Genomic DNA, 22,132 nt, shown 5'->3' on the forward strand with positions numbered 1-22,132 from the left:
TGGTCACTTTGGCCTTTTTGCCTTGGTTGCTAAAAGAACATTCTCCCAGCACTACTGGCTTCATTTAGATGTGTGGTGGTTGGGGGCGTGGTAAAAATGCGTGGCTGAGCCATGTTCTTGCTGTCCCCAAACCACTCGTCCTTTAGCTGCAATAGGCAGCAGATGGGGTGTTTACATGCCATGGTCATGATGCTTTGCAGCAAAATCTACCCAGCAGGGGGCAAGCCTGCTGAATGCAACACATGCAAGTGAATAAAATGCATGCCATTGAGGAGCGTTTGGCCACAAACGTTGGGTTAAAACAGGTGGTGAGGAGGTGTCACATCGCCTCTGAAATGTAATCCGAGCACAGATCATGCTTCAGAGGAGAGGTAGAGTTAGACACACGCCTAAATCTACCTTTAGAGTGTGGCTGAGGGTGCAAATGCAACACATGCTGGTTTTCACAGACCGAGATGTGAGATGCTTAAAAGACAAGGATATGAGAAGCAATAGGGCCATTATAAGTTAAGCCTTTTTCTGTGGCGCGGTAATGCCACATTAATCTGCTTTGCTTTACAATTCCGCAACTGATGAACATATATGACCCTATATGACCTTATATACGACCATATAGGACCCTTAATGACCTTATATGACCTTATACTGTATATGAACCTATATCACCCTATATCACCCCATATGACCTTATATATGACCATATATGACCCTATATGACCTTATATTTGACCCTATTTGACCTTATATATGACCATATATGGCCCTATATGACCTTATATGACCTTATATATGACCTTATATATGACCCTATATAACCTTATATATGACCATATATGGCCCTATATGACCTTATATATGACCATATATGGCCCTATATGACCTTATATATGACCATATATGACCCTCTATGACCTTACATATGACCATATATGACCCTATATGACCTTATATGACCTTATATATGACCCTATATGACCTTATATATGACCCTATATGACCTTATATATGACCATATATGGCCCTATATGACCTTATATATGACCATATATGACCCTCTATAACCATATATGACCCTATATGACCTTACATATGACCATATATGACCTTACATATGACCCTATATGACCTTACATATGCCCATATATGGCCCTATATGACCTTATATATGACCATATATGACCCTATATGACCTTATATATGACCCTATATATGACCCTATATGACCATATATGACCCTATATATGACCCTATATGACCTTATATATGACCTTATATATGACCCTATATGATCTTATATATGACCTTACATATGACCATATATGGCCCTATATGACCTTATATATGACCATATATGACCCTATATGACCTTATATATGACCTTATATTTGACCCTATATATGACCATATATTATCAGTTTAGACCAATATGTATTCTGCTACATATTTTTGGTTAAAAAAAAAAATCCCAATAAGCGCACATTGATTGGTTTATACTAGGGATCGACCGATTATCGGTGTAGCAATATTTCCAGGCCTTGGGCTTGAGGTGGGTCTGCCATCCGTACCGGTAACACTCCCAACACATTTAAATTGTGAACCCAGGTGTGAGAACTGAGACAATGACCATTCCGGCATTTTTGGTTTGTTTTGTTTATTGTATATTGGGGATGGGAGAAGGGAATGAGTGGCATACTCCTCTGGCTCTTCTAGGTTTAACTGGGACTTTGTACAAAAATGCTCACTAGCGCTGTCTTGGCGCCAGCTGAATGCCAACCAGCGCTTCCTGATGCTTGCAAATACTGCTTGGCTGAATTAGTGCTGGAACCTCGACTTTAACTTGTTTGTTAGCTCAGAAGCTCCAGGACTGTAGAACACTCCTGACTCCTGATACTCGGTTCAGCTCAAAAGTCACTGAATAGCTCCCTCCAACCCTTCACTGGCTGAGGTAGCTCCTTGTCCCTACTTGTGCTGCTGCATCTTATAACTCTGTACACTGCACATTGTACACTGACTCTTCAGGGCCCAACCACTGGTACTCCCTTTACACTTCAGGGTCCTCTGACCAGGCACCCCCTTTACACTAGCTGACTCCTGGATCCCTGGGTCCTTCTCCGAAGTGGTCCCCTCTGACACTAGGCAGACCCCCAGGGGCAATCCACAGTACTCACAACCTTTGTAGGCTTTCCTGGAACTGGACCCCTCTCTCTCCGCTGGTTCTCGGCACACCGGATCCCCTCTGCAGCTCAGCACTCTCTGGATTCCCAGGCAGCACCCGGGACACCCGCTTCCTCTGACAGGAGGAGAGACAGCCGTACTCTCCCTCCTGGGACTCTGCTTCCCGCCAAAGACGCTGCGTCATGCGCTCCCTCAGAACTTATACCCACTCCCAGAGTCCTCTGCGGCAGAATCTGCCTTCTGGGGTAGATACAGGCCTGAGTGTGTCTCTGATTGGGTTTCCTCCACTGCCCAATGGGAACCCTCCCATGGAGCCAATGGGGAGACTCCCCTCTCAGCAGACACACCTGGGAGACATGACAGCCAGCTGAAATCATGGCCCTGCCAAGGCCCACTATACTTTTACCTAGCACCTCCTGTAGGGTGCCACATTGGCAAAGTCGATATATCTGGGGCCGATATGCACTTTCCCCGATATATCGGAATCAGCCCCTGAGGGTACCGATGTTTCGGGAAAGTGCTGTACCGGAGTGATACCTGCAGCTAGGGACATCACACCGGTACCGGCGTCCATAGCTGACGGTCGGCTGCCATTACAAGGAGCGGCAGGGGACGTCCCCCCCCTCCCGCCGCCTTCCGCGGTGGGACGGGAGACCTGGGCAACCAGCCTCTACGGCCGCCGAAGAGAAGACCCGATCAAAGCCACATTCGGCTAAAAAATTACAGCATTCAAAACAGCCAACTTGGCGTTTTGAATGCTTTTAAGTGCAGAGGAGGGGTTTGGGGGTCTTTTATACCCCCAGATCCCTCTACAAGAGTACCTGTCAAGAAAAAAAAAAAAACAATTTTTAAATGTACGAAAATATCGGCGCATATCGGCCGATACCGATATGCATTGGCCAAAATATCGGTATCGGCAAAGAAAAACCAATTTTTTTTTTTAGTAGTGATGGCAACAATCAGCAATTTTTAGCGGGACTGCGACATTGTGGGGGACAATTTGGACATATAACTGACACTTTTGACACTTTTTGGGGACCAGTGACACCAATACAGCGATCAGTGCTAAAAAAATGCACTGTCACTGTACTAATGACACTGACAGGGAAGGGGTTAACATCAAGGGCGATCAAATGGTTAATAGTGTCCCTAAGGGGGGTGCGCTGTTGTACTGATTGGGGAAAGACAGAGATCCTGGCTCCTGCTTAGCAGGAACACAGGATCTCCATCTTGTCCCATTGCAGATCGCCATTCTGCCTCTCCTGGGGATGATCGCGGGTGGCCGGCAGACATTGGGTTTCCCATTGATTGACATCCGCGCTTGCCAATCACGGCGCGATTGCACCTCCAGCGGCGCGATCATCTAGTGGCTATTGAACGAAACAGCGTTTTTTCTTTTTTAGTGTAGATGTGAGGTCTTTTTGACCCCAGATCTCACGTTAAAGAGGACCTGTTATGCTTATTTCTATGACAAGGGATGTTTACATTCATTGTAATAGGAATAAAAGTGATCTAATTTTTTTTTTTTATTAAAAGGACAGTGTAAAAATAAAAAATAAAAGATAAAATAAATAGGAAAAAAAAAAATTAAAGCGCCCTGTTCCCGTTAGCTCGCGCACAGTATGGAACGCATATGCAAGTCGCGCTCACACATGTAAACGGTTTTTAAACCACACATGTGAGGTATCGCCACGATCATTAGAGCAAGAGCAATAATTTGAGTCCTAGACCTCCTCTGTAACTCTAAGCCGGTAACCTGTAGAAAGTTTTAAAGCGTCGCCTATGGGGATTTTGTAAGTACCAAAGTTTGTCACCATTCCACGAGCGTGCGCAATTTTGAAGCATGACATGTTGGGTATCTATTTACTCAGCGTAACATTCTCTTTCACATACTAGAAAAAATTGGGCTTACTTTACTTTTTTTTTTTTTTATTCAGAAAAGTGAATTTGTTCTAAAAAAAAAAATGCTGCGCAAATACGGTGTGATAAAAAATATTGCAACAATCTCAATTTTATTGTCTAGGGTCTCTTCTTAAAAAAAATATATATAATGTTTGGGGGTTTCTAGCAAAAAAAAAAATGATTTTAACTTGTAAACAACAAGTGTCAGAAAAAGTCCCGAAGTGGTTAAGTCCAATAATAAAGTTATTTTTGCACTTTTTTCATACTAACAGGATCACTTATGGTGCCTACTTTTTTTGCTGAGTTCTTTCCAATTTCTTATTTGTATAGGATATTGGGTACAGTGATCCACACCAACTGGGTTTATTAGTGGACAGCAAATTTAAGGGTCCCTCTCCCCCAAACATCCCCCCCCCCCCGGGTTGCCAACTTACCGTGGCATTTTTCTACTGGCAAAACCTGGGAAATTTACTGACGAAACACAATTTTTACTGACAACCTGAAAAATGACAGAACTATTAAAAACGAAGACAAACAATATTTAAAGCGGTTGTATACTTAAAAAAAAAAAAACCCTGTAAGACAAAGGCATAATGAGCTAGTATGCATCGCATACTAGCTCATTATGAAATATTTACCTTAGAACGAAGCCCCGACACGGACCCCCGGACACCGCTGTGGGAGCGGACATGATCCCTCGGCGTCTCTTCCGGGTTCGGCGGCTCCGGCGCTGTGATTGGCCAGAGCCGCAATGACGTCACTCCCGCGCATGCGCGCGGGAGTCATTTTTTGGCAACTTCCCGGCAAGGAACACTGAAGGTCCGCCGGACCTTCAGAGCGCATTTGCCGCTCGCGTGAGCGGCTGGATGCAGTGCAAATATCTCCTAAACTGTGCCGGTTTAGGAGATATTAATTGTACCTACAGGTAAGCCTTATTATAGGCTTACCTGTAGTTAAAAGTAGCAAAAAGTGGTATACTACGGCTTTAAACAGTATAAACATGATATGGAAACACTAACAATACTCATAATAAGTAATTTACTTACAAAAGTCAACACAGCATGACAAATTAACAGCCCTCGATATTTTACGGACAGTTGTAAAAGTTGTCGATTTTTACAAACTGTCAGTAAAATAACTGACGGTTGGCAACCCTGAACCCCCCTTCTGACAATCACCCATTTATTGTTTATACTCAAATTGTGCTACCTGGCCACAATGCACAAAATGTACATGAGCCCCTAGGGATTTGCACTTTGTCAAAAGGCAGTTGGATGTGTCACCTTTACTGAAAATAGTTCTGGTTTCAAACAGAGCAGCCTGTGTGTTCAAAATCCTATTTGGCTGGTGTGGAAGTGCCCCTCTCTGCCACTAGAGGGTGTTGTGGAAACAAAGGCTGGCTCTGTATTGAGCTGAATGAGCAAGTTGCCATTTAACATCGCCCTCTTGTGGCAGCCAAATGCAGTGTCTGCAGGAGCTCCCCAAGCTGTAAGCACAGTGCCAGGGGGTAGCAGGCCACACTGCTCCAAAACCAAGTTCTCATCAATAAAGGTAACCCATAATGCTGATTTTTATTCAGAGGCTGCCAAGGTGGGTGTGTGGATACTTGGTCTGCCCGTTCAGAATTGTGACGCTATCTCCTGCTTATATATGGTGTGGCAGGAAAAATGTGGATCACAGGACTGGCTGAACTGATCGGCAATTATAGTGGCAGGTAGTACAGTCTACATGTGTATATTGCAAGTCCCATCAACCATGGCAACAGTACTGTGTGTGACGTAGACAACCCAAAATTCCAGTCTCATGCGATTGTCCCATTGCTTTTTCACAGGTTTCTGCACAGAGCTGGAGGCTTCATTATAGACATCCCCAGCAACAGGATTTCCATCTTTGGTGCCATCCATTTACTCTTGCATGGGCCAGTGGATGTTCTGCTGCAGCTTTTCTGATTACGCCACTAAGCCCGTGGCCATGTGAGTATAGGAAACCAATCAGCAGTCAGTGTCAGTGGGGTTACTGGCAAGGCATAGACCAATATCTGTGGGACAGAAGCAGGTAAGAATATTTTATGAAGTTTTGCCTTGTACATAACATGTCCTAGGGCAGTGATGGTGAACCTTGGCACCCTAGATGTTTTGGAACTATATTTCCCATGATGCTCATGCGCTCTGCAGTGTAGTTGAGCATCATGGGAAATGTAGCTCCAAAACATCTGGGGTGCCAACGTTCGTCATCACTGCCCTAGGCGGATAGCTTTTGCATCAACACACAGTTCCATTTAAAAGCACAAATCCAACTTCAGAAGGGAGATTTTCCCTTATTTCCTGTGTGGTCACTGAGACAGGAAGTGAAACAAAATCTCTCCAATAAGGGCAAAGGTCATAATAAAACTTTGTTTTTTGTATCAAAATAGAGTGAGGAAAAGTGAGAAACTTTGCCAGTTTTTTTTGGTGTCTCTGTGGAAAATCCTTACTTCCTGTGTGGTCACCAGTACAGGAAATTATGTGAAATCTCCCCAACAGGGACACAAAGGATAGCAAAAACCTGACAAAGTGCTCTTCCTCGTCAAACGAAAAACATTTTGGCTAAAGCTGAGCTTTGACACTGTTGATAGGATCATGCTTTAAAAACACGAAGCCTTGCCCAAGCACCAAGTTACACATCAATTTGCAATTACAGGTGGGGCAAATTAGGAGAGCTGTCTCCTGATTGGCTGCAGTGCCAGAGAGGAGACCAGGAACTGGATCCCTGGAGAACTCCAGAGAGGTAAGCTTTATACCCGGTCTTATTGTAATTATAAAGGGGTTCATTTATTCTTTGTTATTAGATGGGGTGCTTAGTTGTGTACATTGCTGCTTGTAGCTTCTGTTATTCAGAAACCAACCAGCAGAGGGCGCCCTAGATACATTATAATCCTAATATTAGATAAGAGTAAGAAACAATGTACTTGGAGGGCTGAATTCCATTGGCTGGCAGCCTCACTTATATACTAAGGAGAGATGAGTGAGAGTTTGTATTTCTCTGATATTTTGTCTAAAATTGGTAGTTTTACACTATTTAGGAAAATGCCAAAAAAAAAGTTATTTTGGTATGTTTTTTTAAGATTTTAAATGGCCCCTGAGTGTTACAATGCACCCTTCATCTGTCCTGGTCTTGTTTCTGTGCAACTTGTTGAAATTTAAATTAAAATAAAAAACGTATTAAAATAAATAGATAAAAAAGCAAAAAAAAAAAAAATAAAAAATACCAGTCACACACACTAAAACAAACACTAATAACAAAAACTAACCACTTCTGGACTGGAAGATTTTCCCCCTTAATGACCAGGCCATTTTCTGCAATTCAGCACTGCGTTACTTTCAAGGACAATCGCGCGGTCGTGCGACGCTGTACCCAAATACAATTGATGTCCTTTTTTTTCCCCACAAATAGAGTTTTCTTTTTTTTTTTTTTACCAAAAATATGTAGCAGAATAAAAATTGGCCTAAAATGGTGAAAAAATTTGATTTTTAGAAAAATTTTATTGGGAATATTATATAGCAGAAAGTAAAAAATATTGTTTTGTTTTTTTTTTTTTTTTTGGTGGTATTTGATCACCTCTGCAGTTTTTATTTTTTGTGCTAGAAACAAAATAAGAGCGACAATTCTGAAAAAAAAAAAAACAATATTTTTTACTTTCTGCTATAAAACAAATCCAATAAAAAAAATTTAAAAAAAATCAAATTTCTTCATCAGTTTAGGCCAATATGTATTCTGCCATATATTTTTGTTAAAAAAAAAAAAATCCCAATAAGTGTATTTTGATTGGTTTGCGCAAAAGTTATCATGTCTACAAACTAGGGAAAAGATTTATGTCATTTTTATTTATTTTTTATGTTTTTACTACTAATGGTGGCGATCCGCGATTTTTAGTGGGAATGCGACATTGCGGTGGACAGATCGGACATCTAACTGACACTTTTGGGGGGACCAGTGACATTACTACAGTAATTAGTGCTAAAAATATGCACTGTTACTTCAATAATGCCACGGGCAGGGAAGGGGTTAACACCAGGGGCGATCAAAGCGTTAAGTGTATGCCTAAGGGTGCTTTCTAACTGTGTGGGGGATGGACTCACTAGATGAACACAGAGACCTGTGTTCCTAAATAGCAGGAACGCAAGATCACTGTGTTCATCTGGGACAGAACGGTGGTCTGCCTTGGTAGACCGCCGTTCTGTCTCTCTGGGGAGGACATGCGGGTGGCCGGCGGACATTGCATCTGCTGGACCTGCTTATTGGCTCCTTCCTCTGGCCAATCAGTGTGTGCACGCACGTCTCCAGGTGCCGTGCGGGAAGCCCCGCTGGCTATTGCGTGAAACAACAGTACGCCGTTTTGCGTAATAGAGCCCAATTGCGGCACCCCTAACTCAACCTCCTCAAAAATCAAGAGACCCAAAAAATTAAATAATAAAATGGCTAATAACCACTTGCTCTCCGGAAGATCTAACCCCCCCCCCCCCCCCTTTCATGACCAGGCCATTTTTTGCAATATAGCACTGCGATTTTTTTGATAACTGCGTGGCCATGCGACGCTGTACACAAATAAAATTTTAATTATTTGTCCCCCACAAATAGAGCTTTCTTTTGGTGGTATTTGATCACCTGTGGGGTTTTTTCTTTTTTGCGTTATAAACCAAAAAAAGACCGACAATTTTGAAAAATAAAAACAATATTTTCTACTTTCCGCTTTAAAACATATCCAATAAAAAAAATTTAAAAATCAAATTTCTTTATTCATTTAGGCCAATTTGTATTCTGCTACATATTTTTGGTAAAAAATAAAAAAACCTCCAATAAGTGTATATTGTTTGGTTCCCGCAAAAATGATAGCGTCCACAATTTATGGGATATATACTGGATGTTTTTTTTATACTAGTAATAGTGCCGATCGGCGACTTAGTGGGACTGCAAAATCAGACACTAACTGACACTATGTGGGAACCAGTGACACTAATAGTGACTAATGCTAACAATATGCACTGTCACTGTACTAATAACACTGCGAAAGGGTTAACCACTTAAGGACCAGGCCTATTTCTGACATTTGTTGTTTCCAACATAAAATCAGTATTTTTTGCTAGAAAATGACTTAGAACCCCCAAACATTATATATATTTTTATTAGCAGAGACCCTAGAGAATAAAATGTAATTTGTCAATGTCACATCGTATTTGTGTAGCTGTCTTACAAACGCAATTTTTTAGGGAAAAAATACACTTTTTTAAATTAAAAAAATAAGAAAACAGTAAGGTTAGCCTATCTTTTTTCTATACTGTGAAAGATAATGTTACGCTGAGTAACATGTCATGCTTTAAGATTGCGCACACTCGTGGAATGGCGGCAAATTTTGGTAATTAAAAATCCCCATAGGCGACGCTTTAAAATTTCTACAGGTTACCAGTTTGGAATTACAGAGGAGGTCTAGGGCTAGAATGATTGCTCTCACTCTAACCATCGCGGCGATACCTCACATGTGTGGTTTGAGCACCGTTTACATATGTGGGCGCGATTTGCGTATTCGTTCGCTTCTGCAGGGGGACAGGTGCTTTTAAAAAAAAATGTCTTATTTATTTTACTGTTTATTTTTTATTTTTTCACTGTCCCTTTAAAAAAGATGTAAGCCAGACAGGACCTCTTTGATGTGAGATTTTGGGTCAAAAAGACCTCAGATCTTCACTTTAAAGCAATTAAAAAAAAAAAAATGTAATTTCTCTAACGTTCATTGTCGGACACAGCTCCTGGTTTTCTTAACCATTGGGTTATACTGCCCCCTACAGGAGTAGGCAGAAAAAAAGCTTGACTACACCTATGGCAGTCCCAGGGGGTATACTCTCTCTCTCAGCTATAGGCACTAGTCAGGGGTAAGGACCTAGTTCCTTGCTGTGATCTCTGGTCTTGCCAATTTTTTAATATTTTAATGGATTTTTCTATTTTTCCTGTGAGAATCTACACTCAACTGCTGGAATGGGCGATAGGCTGGATATTTTTTAAAATCCAGTGGCCACCCCAGTCTGGCCAGTGAGCGCCTGCAGGCCTCAGCTCCGTGCTAGGTCAGCCTCAACATAGCCCCATTGGACGGGGGCTGGCCTGCGAGTTAAACGTCTCGCGAGGTCACATATGACCTGGCCTCGGCCTGAGTCGTAGCGTTCCTCCTGGCAGACAGCACCCCCATTTTGATGGAGAGGAGGTTCTGTCTGGAGCGGTGGCCACCCAGTTCCTGGTATGGTAAGTAGCTCTCCCCCCTCTCCCCCTGGAGGGTTTTGGGGTGGACATGGGCCCCTCCCTGGAATGGTCAACAATAATAAAGGGAAATGGTCTCAACATTGTCAAAAGTCAAACACCTCCATCCCGAATTTTGACAAAAAACAAAAGAGAGCGCCCGTGGGACTTTAAATGAGGTGGATGCCAATGAATAAAAATAAAGCATGAATATGAAATAGCAAATTTAATAGGTACATAGCGTATAGTACATATGGAACATGCATATGAACAGCAGACATCGATACACAAAATGACATAGTAATATCAATAAAAACATACTGGATGACATACATAGCTCATAACTGGAGTATAAACTCCGTAATAGCATAGTAGCATCGATATGAACAATAATAAAAGAGACATGCATTGACTCATAACTGGAGTGTAGACTCGACGCGTTTCGTGGGTCCTATATGCCCACTCATCAGGAGTGTGAGAGAGTATGCCTGTACAAAAATAGATTAAAGAACAAAATGAGTCTGATGTTGATATGCATAAAAATAGCCAGCAGGTTTGGGACTTCAACATAAATATGTATACCCCAAGTGGGGGAATCGCACTCACATGCGGCTAAAATATAGTGGATGAACGCTATCCCAGGATGGTGAATCAAGTCTGGTCCGGGAGCTGACGGGACATGGATGCACGGCAAACGGAATGGAGGGCCAGGTTAGAAAGACATGAGTGATGGGTGTCACATCCTGCTTGATGGTATATCGCTGGCTGAAAAAAATATATGTTGGTGTGTATATCAAGATATCGCGTTATGATATCAAGAACAATATATAACACTCTATGTAGAGTAATGATGTGGGCAGATCTATGCCAATGAAGGCAAAGGATGAAAGCAGGAGGACAAGGACTGTGGACCCACCACAAAGTGCTGAAGTGTGCAGACCAGAACAACAAATGATAAGGAGAGTGAAGTGAAAGAAACAAAAAAGGGGGTGAAGTAGATAAGAATGATTTGTGAAATGTGAAAGAATCACATTTGTCTATTTTCACCTTGACATAGCTGCACTCCTCTCTTTTCTTTTCACCCTCTGTCACTTACGTACTTTGTCATCACTCGTCCACCTTTCCGATTGGTAACTAGTTTTCCCTTCACCCTTCTTTAGCATGTTTTTGGTCTGTGGGCTTTTCCCCTGACCTTGCATATTCATGCTTTATTTATATTCATTGGCATCCACCTCATTTAAAGTCCCACGGGGCGCTCTCTTTTGTTTTTTTTCCCTGAAATGGTCGGACCCCCAGGTTCTCCTCCTTCCCATGCAGCGTCCTTCCCTCTCTCAGTGGTCCCTGTGGACACTTTGCTCCTCATCTGCCTCCCCCCCACCCCCTTCCCCATGGGGTGGCAATACCACCTTTTCAGATCGGTCTGGGGTGCTAAGCTGGGGATGGGGGTGGTGGGGGCTCCTGCAACCGTCCAGCAACCGGACGATCAGCTTTTGGGAGGGGGCTATACCTAGTGGGCACTCCTGCCAGGGCCCCCTTCCTGCTGGTGTCGTTTTCGGGGCTCTTGAGACCCCCGGAGCTGCGTGGTGCCGCCATTTTCTTGTAGCCTGTATGCTGTCGATTCGGCGGCCATGATTGTGTACCCTCGGCGGCCATTTTCTAGTGGTTTCTCATTGCTTATAGCAGCGGCCATGACTGTGAAGCATATATGGGTGGGAGCCCCCTCCTTATCCCCTGGTGCTGACTGCTGGATCTTTCTCTTCCTGATCGCTGCATGCGTGTGCAGATAGCCTGGTGGGTGGTGAGTCTGGTGGGGTCTTCTCCCTCTCTGCTATAGGATCAGTTGGTTCTCTGTGCCTGGCGACCTGTGGTGTTGCCAGCACAGTGGGGGTGTCCCTTGCAGTGTTTTTACACCTTTTTTTTGTGGGTCCCCCTTTTTCACTCATGGGGTCCCTGGAGCACATTTCCCCACCTGATTCCCTCTCAGAGGCTGCCTTGCCCTCTGGGCCCTGGCCTTCACCTGCCTCATCTGTCCGTTAGATCCTGAATCTGATTTGGCGGCCGCGGACGCGGGTCACCCTGTTGGGTCTGTGTCCACACACCCTGATGTCTCAGATAGTGAGAATGATTCCTCTGCTCCTGTAGCCGCGCATGAAAAGGTGCTGTTGAAGGCACTGATTGTATCTGTGCGTGAGACCTTAAAAATGGAGGATGCGGCCGATGCCGCATCGGAGGCGTTGGTTCCTTTTGGCAACCACAAGCCCTCCAGAACGGCAAGGGTGTTCCCCTTTCCCGCTTACTTTGACAACATTTTTGAAACAGTGGGGTTGTCCAAAATGCCCCCTTGTGGTCCCTAAGCGTTTTGCTATGCGGTACCCTTATGAGGACTCCCTGCTTAAAAAGTAGACTGTCCGACCTGTGGTTAAACAAAGCTGACAGAAAAGCAGAGGCTGTGGCCCACCATATGTCCACTGTGGCTGGTTCGGCACTTAGGCCGGTTTTTACTATTGCCCTGGTGTCACAAACTCTGACTGAGTGGGCCAAGCTTTTACGCTGTGACCTGGAGGGGGAGCAGCTTCCCCCTGATTTTGCTGAGCTGGCGGGCCAGTTGGTCCAGGGTCTGCAGTTTGTCTGTAATGCCTCTTTGAAAGCGGCTCCTCTGATTGTGAGGTTGTCTGTCTCAGCAGTGGTCTGCAGACCAGACTTCCTTGAAGGCCTTATCTGATCTCCCCTTCCTAGGGTATCGCCTTTTTAGAGCTTCTCAGGATGACATCATTAAGGGTCTCACAGGGGGGAAGAATACCTTTCTTCCGCAGGCTAGTAAGGGGAAGGAGCCCCATCGTAGACATGGTCCATCCTTCTCGGCTCATAAGAAGTTTTTTCATCCCTCAGGGTCTCAAGACAAGGGATCAAAACCCTTCAGGGCCTCCTCCGGAGGATCCAAATGAACCTGGTCTGGCAAGCCGAGAGTGGGCTTCTCCAGACCTGCGGACAAGGTTCCCTCAGCATGAAGGGGCACCCTTACCCGTATGTGCGATGGAGGGATGTCTTCCCTGGTTTGTGGACCCGTGGACCTCCCTGGTACAGGAAAAGTGGGTCCACTAAGTCATAGGGGTCGGCTACAAGATCGAGTTTCTTTCTTACCCTCCGGAAAGGTTTTTTCCCCTCCAACTTTTGCCTGTCCCCAGACCGCCTTGTGTTGCCTTCCCTGTATCCCAGGCCTAAACATCCGAAGGAAATTGCCTTGCACGCCTTGGATGTGGTCCGGGGAATTAGGGTGTACCTGGCAGCTATGGAGTCCTTTAGGAAATCAGACTCAGTATTTGTGCTCACGGACAGACCTCGGAAGGGGTTGTCCGCTTCTGCTGCTACCATTTCCAAATGGATCAGACAGACGGTGTTTCAAGCCTATTCAATTTAGGGCTCTTTCACACGGGCGGTCCGATCAGATCCGCCTGTCAGTTTTTTAGGCGGATCTGATCGGATCCTCCATGCAGCTCTATGGGGCAGCGGGTGTCAGCGGAGACACCTCCGCTGACACCCGCTGCCATCCGCATCCGATCCTGTGCTGAAATCTGGATGGATGGAAACCCTATTTTTCCATCCGTTCAGTAATCGGAGCGGAGCGGATCTGATCTGATGAGAGCGGACAAGCGGTCCGCTCTCCTCCGATCCCCCATAGAGGGCAGCGGGTGCTGAGACACCTCCCTTTCCGCTCTGCAAGCGGAGACGGAGCTGTCATCCACCCGGCTCAGCGGGGATCGCGGATCGATCCCCGCTGAGCAACACGGATCCGCCTGCGGAGGCGGACCGTGTGAAAGAGCCCTAAGGGTCAGGTTCCTCCTTTCCCTGTTTAGGCACACTCTACTTGGGCGCCTAGTGCCTCCTGGGCCTTCCGTCATCAGTCGTCAGTGACGCAGGCTTGCAAGGCGGCCTCCTGGTCGTATGTGCACACCTTTGAAAATTTTTATAAACTGGATGTGTTGGCATCTGCGGATGCTTCCTTTGGCCGCAAGGTTTTGCAGGCTGCTGTTTAGAGGACCTGGTCCGCTTTTAGGGTGTATTTTCAGGTGGGCTCCAGTTCTTGGTTGAGCTCCTGTCTACCTGGTTGGCTAATGTTTAGCCTTGGGGAATTTTTTTCTGCTGTTCCCACCCCTCATGTTTAACACTGCTTTGGGACATCTCATTGGTTAAGAAGAATCAGGAGCTGTGTCCGTCAATGAAATAAAGAGAAAATGGGATTTTTGACTTCTCGTAAAATCAATTTCTCTGATGTTCATTGACGGACACAGCACCCACCCCTCTGTGGAGTTTGATTTCTTCTGAGACTGCTTGTAATAAAACTGAGTACCTATAGCAGAGTGAAGGAGTATACCCCCTGGGACTGCCCATAGGCATAGCCAGACTTTTTTTCTGCTTAGTGTCCTCCTCCTGTAGGGGGCAGTATAACTCAATGGTTAAGAAGATCAGGAGCTGTGTCCATCAATGAACATCAGAGAAATGGATTTTACGGTAAGACAAAAATCCCATTTCATATTAAAAAAATAATAATTTGGCTCTTTAAGGCCGTTGGGTGGACGTGAGGTTTGGCGTCTCTCCGGTCCTCCAAGGGCATAGAGTGGAGTGAGGGTGAATCTGCCGCTGGGACCACTTTTATATTACCGCCGCTGTGTAGATATCTGCTGCCATAACTCCAGTAATTTAACGTCAAAGTAGCGACGTAAATACACGGCGGGCGGTTCCAAAGTTAAACATCAGGGGCAATTTAAAGGGTTAAATGTGTGCCTAGCCAGTGTTTATGTGTACTATGGGAGGTGCTTTTACTAAGGGATGCAGCGAAAAAAAATCCATAAAACTCCCGCTGTCAGAACAGAGCTCTGTATTGTTTAAATATACCTCTCTCCTCCATAATCAGAGGGTGTGCAGCAGACAGCCATTGGTCGGAACCCGCTGATGGCTTCTCCTGTGACAAATCGTAGTAGAAGCGGTGCGCCCCCTGTAGGTGGAAGTGCAGAATCATGTATATATATAGGTGACTCTGCACAGAATGGCCGCCCTGTAGCAGTAAATCTGCTGTGTAGTAGATGTTAATAATACACCATAACAAAAACCAGCTTTTACTACAATATTCACCTCCCATGTAGTACTTTTCTCTGCCACTAAATGTCCTCAGTGCATTATTCACCTCCCATGTATTACTTTTTTCTGCCTCTAGATGTCCTCGGTGCATTATTCACCTCCCATGTATTACTTTTTTCTGCCTCTAGATGTCCTCAGTGCAATATTCACCTCCCATGTATTACTTTGTTCTGCCTCTAGATGTCCTCAGTGCAATATCCCCCTCCCATGTATTACTTTTTTCTGCCTCTAGATGTCCTCAGTGCAATATTCCCCTCACATGTATTATATTTTTATGCCACTAGATGTCCTCAGTGCATTATTCCCCTCACATGTATTATATTTTTATGCCACTAGATGTCCTCAGTGCATTATTCACCTCCCATGTAGTACTTTTTTCTGCCTCTAGATGTCCTCAGTGTGAGGACAGTTCCCTTTGTTCCCTGGACCCGCCCCCCCCAGCCTGTGACTGGACAATGAAAGGAGAAGCAGCACAGGGATTGAGCTGTCATATACAGCGCTCAGTCTCTAGGTATGATCAGCAGGATGGGCTCTGTGACAGATGGACTAATAGGAGGCCAGGAATGGGCTGGAGGTGGGAGGAGCATCGCACATCACATCATTCTTTACCCATTCTCTGCCTTCTATCAGTATCAATCTCCAGGCACTCCAGACTAAAATAAGGCACCCCCCCCCCCATATCAGAGCCCCCCCCTTTCCCATCTGAAGATCCCTTTTTAGCATCAGAATCCCCTCCGTTACTTTCACACCAGAGTCCTCTGTTTCCCCCCCCCCCCCCAACAGTATTCCCCTTCACATCAGAATCCTCAGACCCCCTTCCCTTTTCACATCAGAGTCCTCAGCCCCCTCCCCCCCTTTGACATCAGAGTCCTCAGTTCTCCCATTTATTTTAGAGTCCTCAGCCCCCCTTCATATCAGAGTCCTCAGTCCCCCATTTGACATCAGAGTCCTCAGTCCCCCATTTGACATCAGAGTCCTCAGTCCCCCCCCCCCTTTGACATTAGAGTCCTTAGTCCCCCCCTTTGACATTAGAGTCCTTAGTCCCCCCCTTTGACATCAGTGTCCCCAGTCCCCCCTCAGTCACGTCAAAGTCCTCAGCCGCCCCCCTTCACATCGGAGTCCTCAGTTCTCCCCTTTACATCGGAGTCCTCAGCCCCCCCTTCACATGAGAGTTCTAAGCCCCCCCCTTTCATGTCAGAGTCCTCAGTCCCCCTTCACATTCCCCCTTTGACATCAGAGTCCTCAGCCCTCCTTTTACATGAGAGTCCTCAGCACCCCCCCCCCCCTTCATTTCAAAGTCCTCAAAGTCTCAACAGAGTCCTCAGTCCCCCCATTGACATCAGAGTGCTCAGTTCTGCCTCCCCCTTTGACATAAGAGTCCTCAGTCCCTCCTTTGACATCAGAATCCTCAGCCCCCCATTTGACATCAGTGTCCTCGGCCTCCTCTTTAACATCAGAGTCCTCAGTCCACCCTTTGACATCAGAGTCCTCAATCCCCTCTTTGACATCAGAGTCCTCAGACCCCCCCCCCCATTGCATCAGAGTCCTCAGCCCCCCTTCACATTAGAGTTCTCAGCCCTCCTTCACATTAGAATCCTCAATCCCCCCCTCCTTATCAGAGTCCATAGCCCAGCTCCCCTAAGCCCCCCCCCCCATCAGAGTCCTCAGCCCCCCTGCCCCCCTTCACATCAGAGTCCACAGCACCCCTTTGACATCAGAGTCCTTAGACTCCTCCCATTACATTAGAGTCCTAACCCCCCCTCTTATCAGAGTCTCCAGCCCCTCTTTCACATCAGAGTCCTTAGCCCCTCCCCCTTAGCCCCCCTCTCACATTAGAGTTCTCAGCCCCCCTTCATATCAGGGTCCTCACCCCCCCTCTTCACATCAGAGTCCTCACCCCCCCTCTTCACATCAGAGTCCTCACCCCCCCTCTTCACATCAGAGTCCTCAGTCCGCCTGTTCACATCAGAGTCCTCAGCCCTCCCTCTTCACATTAGAGTCCTCAGTCCCCCTGTTCACATCAGAGTCCTCAGCATTGTCCAATCTTGAGCGCAGTATGGCAGTGGGTGGGAGGCGGATCATGTGTACATGGGGGAGGGACTTCCTTCCATACCTGGGGGGCAGCTCTGATATCCCCCGCCCTGGATTAGTGCCATGCTCTTCCCCAGTACTGCCTACCAACACGCCTGCACCATGGAAACGTGCAATGCTGTGCAAAAACACGGGATGCAGCACTGCACCCCCCGACCAGCCCAGACACCCCCCCAGCTGCCTTATAGTGACTGACACAGGACGGCTGAAAGCCAAAATCAGGCTTGTGGAGGGAGTGACTGCTCTGTAGGGGAATGGCCGGGGTGTCTGGAGTTGCTCTTTATATTCTCAGTGTTCTGCGGATTTCCTTCCTTTGTACCGCCTGACATCAAAGCTTCCCATCCCTCGGTACCCAGCAGCAGCCTCCATCGCCATGGCAACCACGGCTGGGTGATGGATAAAGATGGTGACACGGTTTTCTCCCCCGCTGGCTGGTGTGAAGACACTCCAACACGTGACCAATCCATACACGCTACAAACACGCCATGGCGTGGGGGGAGGGGGGCCTGTACCCGGGGCGAAGATAACCGACCGTACACCAATCATGATTGTCTCATTCATTTCATATATATGAAGAACAAAGTATCAGATCACCGATTATTAACAATGGTGTCACAGCATACAGAAAATCAGTGATATGTGAAGGGGATTGTATAATCAGATTGTATGGTGTATGGTCACTAATACATGTGATGGAGATTGTACAATCAGATTTTAAACTGTATGGTCACTGTTAGGAGATTGTACTATCAGTGTATGGTCACCGCTAGATGTGAAGGAGAATATACAATCAGATTGTATGGTGTATGGTCACCTTTATATGTGAAGGAGATTGTACAATCAGATTTTATGGTGTATGGGGAGATTGTACAATCAGATTGTATGGTGTATAGGGAGATTGTACAATCAGATTGTATGGTGTATGGTCACTTTAGATGTGAAGGGGATTGTGCAATCAGATTGTATGGGGAGATTGTACAATCATATTGTATGATGTAAATGGGGAGATTGTACAATCAGATTGTATGAGGTATGAGGAGATTGTACAATCAGATTGTATGGTGTATAGGGAGATTGTACAATCGGATAGTATGGTGTATGGTCACTTTATATGTGAAGGGGAATGTGCAATCAGATTGTATGGGGAGATTGTACAATCATATTGTATGATGTAAATGGGGAGATTGTACAATCAGATTGTATGGTGTAAATGGGGAGATTGTACAATCAGATTGTATGGTGTAAATGGGGAGATTGTACAATCAGATTGTATGATGTATTGAGAGATTGTACAATCAGATTGTATGGTGTATGGGGGAAATTTAACAATCAGATTGTATGATGTATGGAGAGATTGTACAATCAGATTGTATGATGTATGAAGAGATTGTACTATCAGATTGTATGGGGAGATTGTACAACCAGATTATATGGTGTTTGGTCACTTTTATATGTGAGGGGATTGTACAATCAGATTGTATGGAGAGATTGTAGAATCAGATTGTATGGTGTATGAGAAGATTGTACAATCAGATTTTATGGTGTATGGGGAGATTGTACAATCAGATTGTATGGTGCATGGCCATCTTTGACTATATCTCCTTTAGATCTACCATCAATTATGTAGTGCAAGGGCCTGCCTGATTGGATACAAATTGAACGAATTGTATGGTCACCTATACACTCCCTACACATGTTACAATCTGATTGTACAATCTCCTTTAGATCTACCAACAACCAATGTAGTACATACTCGGTCTGCCTAGATACTAATTGATCGGATAGTTTAGGGAGGTCCTCATATGTCATCGTTTTGGTACATATAAAGTTAGTGGTGCGAAGATTGTACGGTCAGATTGTAAGGTGTATGGTGAAGGAGATTGTAGAATTAGATTGTAATGTGTGTGGCCAGTTTTATGTATGGAAATCCATTCTGACAGCTTTATAGTCAGGCTGTGTCTGTAAATGAAATGATTTGCATAGCTCCGCCCAAACATTTTTGGGTCACCATCCATACATTTTCTTTGTTTTGTAAAGTGTCACTAAACCAACATCATAAAAAAACGATGAATAAATGGTGAATTCCATGCTGTTCATACTCACTCATCACTATGGGATTCCTTTTCTGTATTCTGCAAAACCCCTGGTTGATCCTGCTGCTCTCTGTCTCCCCCTTCTGTCCATGTCCCAATTCAGCTAGGGTGTTGGCAGCTCTGCACATGCTCAGTTCTCAGTGAGTTTCTATGGTGAGCATTTCCTCACTATAACATCTGAGCAGCCCATGTGATTATAGAGTCACACATGTGGGCGTATACACAGTGGTAAATGACAGCCCACTCCCTCCCTCCTCCTCCATGCCCACTAACCAGCTAAACAGAATGGGGGCGGGGTATTACATGTAGAATAACGGAGGCTTCACCTCCCTCTTATTCTAAGACACAGGCTGGAGGGGCGTGACACAGACTGTGACTGGCAGAAATCCGCCCACACCGTGTTATTGCCAAAAAGTAATAAAGATTTGATTTCAAATATGACAATTTAAAAACAGTTTATTGTGATGAATTATTTATTTTTACTCTGAATTCCAAAGGCTGTTTTATTTATTTTATTTTATTTTGAAGATGTGACCAGCAGCAGAAGACTAGGAGCTCCTCCTGCTTATGTTTCCCTGCAGACAGGCTGGGAGAGAGCTGGGTCATGTGACAGCTGTATATCCATTAGGAAAAAAGGTACTTCAATGTTTTTTTAAATTAAAATAATAATTATCTGGCCCGCCCGCAGACCAGCCGGGACCACTGATGTTTCATTCTCCGGTCTGGAACCAGTATAGCTCTCTAAGACCCCATTATTTCCATGCTTGGACCAGGTAAAGAACACGAAAGGGCTCAATTCACAAAGCTTTACCACAATCATAGGCGTGCGCATAGGGTGTGCTCAGGCACACCTGGCACACCCTGATCACCCCATGCAGGGGCTGATTCCCCCTTGCTTCACGGCTCTCCTGTTTCTCCCCCGACAGTGCTGCCAGCTTCCCTCCTCTCCTCTCCCAGGGATGTTTCAGGATGGAGAACAGGGAAGGGGCCATACTTCGTATCCTGGCCCCTTCCTTTTCTGAATGGACACAGTGAGGGATCTGTACCGATCACTCCAGTGTTCATTCTTACCTGATGTTTGTGAATGAACAGGAAGCCTCTCAGCACAGAGCACTTCCTATTCATTCACTGTCCTGTGCAGCTGAGGCTACAAAGAAAGGGACTGGGGAATGTCTGTCCTCAGTTTCTTTCTCGGTCTCAAAAGTGAGACATCAGAGGTGCGTATAGACCGCTGATATTTCACCAAACCCCCCCAATGGGGCTCCTAAACAAAATTGTAAAAAGATAAGAAAATAATAACATTGTAAAAATAAAAAACTGCTGACACCGTCCACTGCCCTTCTGACACCGTCCACTGCTCTACTGACACCATCCACTGCCCTTCTGACACCATCCACTGCACTACTGACACCTTCCACTGCTCTACTGACACCATCCACTGCTCTACTGACACCATCCACTGCTCTACTGACACCGCCCACTGCTCTACTGACACCGTCCACTGCCTTACTGACACCGTCCACTTCTCTGCTGACACCAACCACTGCCCTACTGACACCAATCTCTGCTCTACTGACACCGTCCACTGCCCTACTGACACTGTCCACTTCTCTGCTGACACCAACCACTGCCCTACTGACACCAATCTCTGCTCTACTGACACCGTCCACTTCTCTGCTGACACCAATCTCTGCTCTTCTGACACCAATCTCTGCTCTTCTGACACCAATCTCTGCCCTACTGACACCAATCTCTGCCCTACTGACACCAATCTCTGCCCTACTGACACCAATCTCTGCTCTACTGACATCAATCTCTGCTCTACTGACACCATCCACTGCTCTACTGACACCATCCACTGCTCTACTGACACCAATCTCTGCTCTACTGACACCGTCCACTGCTCTACTGACACCGTCCACTGCCCCTCTGACACCAATCTTTGCTCTACTGACACTATACACTGCACTTCTGACACCATCCACTGCCCCTCTGACACCAATCTCTGCTCTACTGACACCATACACTGCTCTACTGACACCAATCTCTTCTCTTCTGACACGTCCACTTCCCCTCTGACACCAATCTCTGCCCTTCTTACACCAATCTCTGCTCTACTGATACCGTCCACTGCTCTACTGACACCGTCCACTGCCCCTCTGACACCAATCTTTGCTCTACTGACACTATACACTGCACTTCTGACACCATCCACTGCCCCTCTGACACCAATCTCTGCTCTACTGACACCATACACTGCTCTACTGACACGAATCTCTTCTCTTCTGACACGTCCACTTCCCCTCTGACACCAATCTCTGCCCTTCTTACACCAATCTCTGCTCTACTGACACCGTCCACTGCCCCTCTGACACCAATCTTTGCTCTACTGACACTATACACTGCACTTCTGACACCATCCACTGCCCCTCTGACACCAATCTCTGCTCTACTGACACCATACACTGCTCTAC

This window comes from Pelophylax lessonae, assembly GCF_965119305.1.
Source record: "Pelophylax lessonae genome assembly, chromosome: 11".
In the NCBI taxonomy this organism is placed as follows: Eukaryota; Metazoa; Chordata; class Amphibia; order Anura; family Ranidae; genus Pelophylax; species Pelophylax lessonae.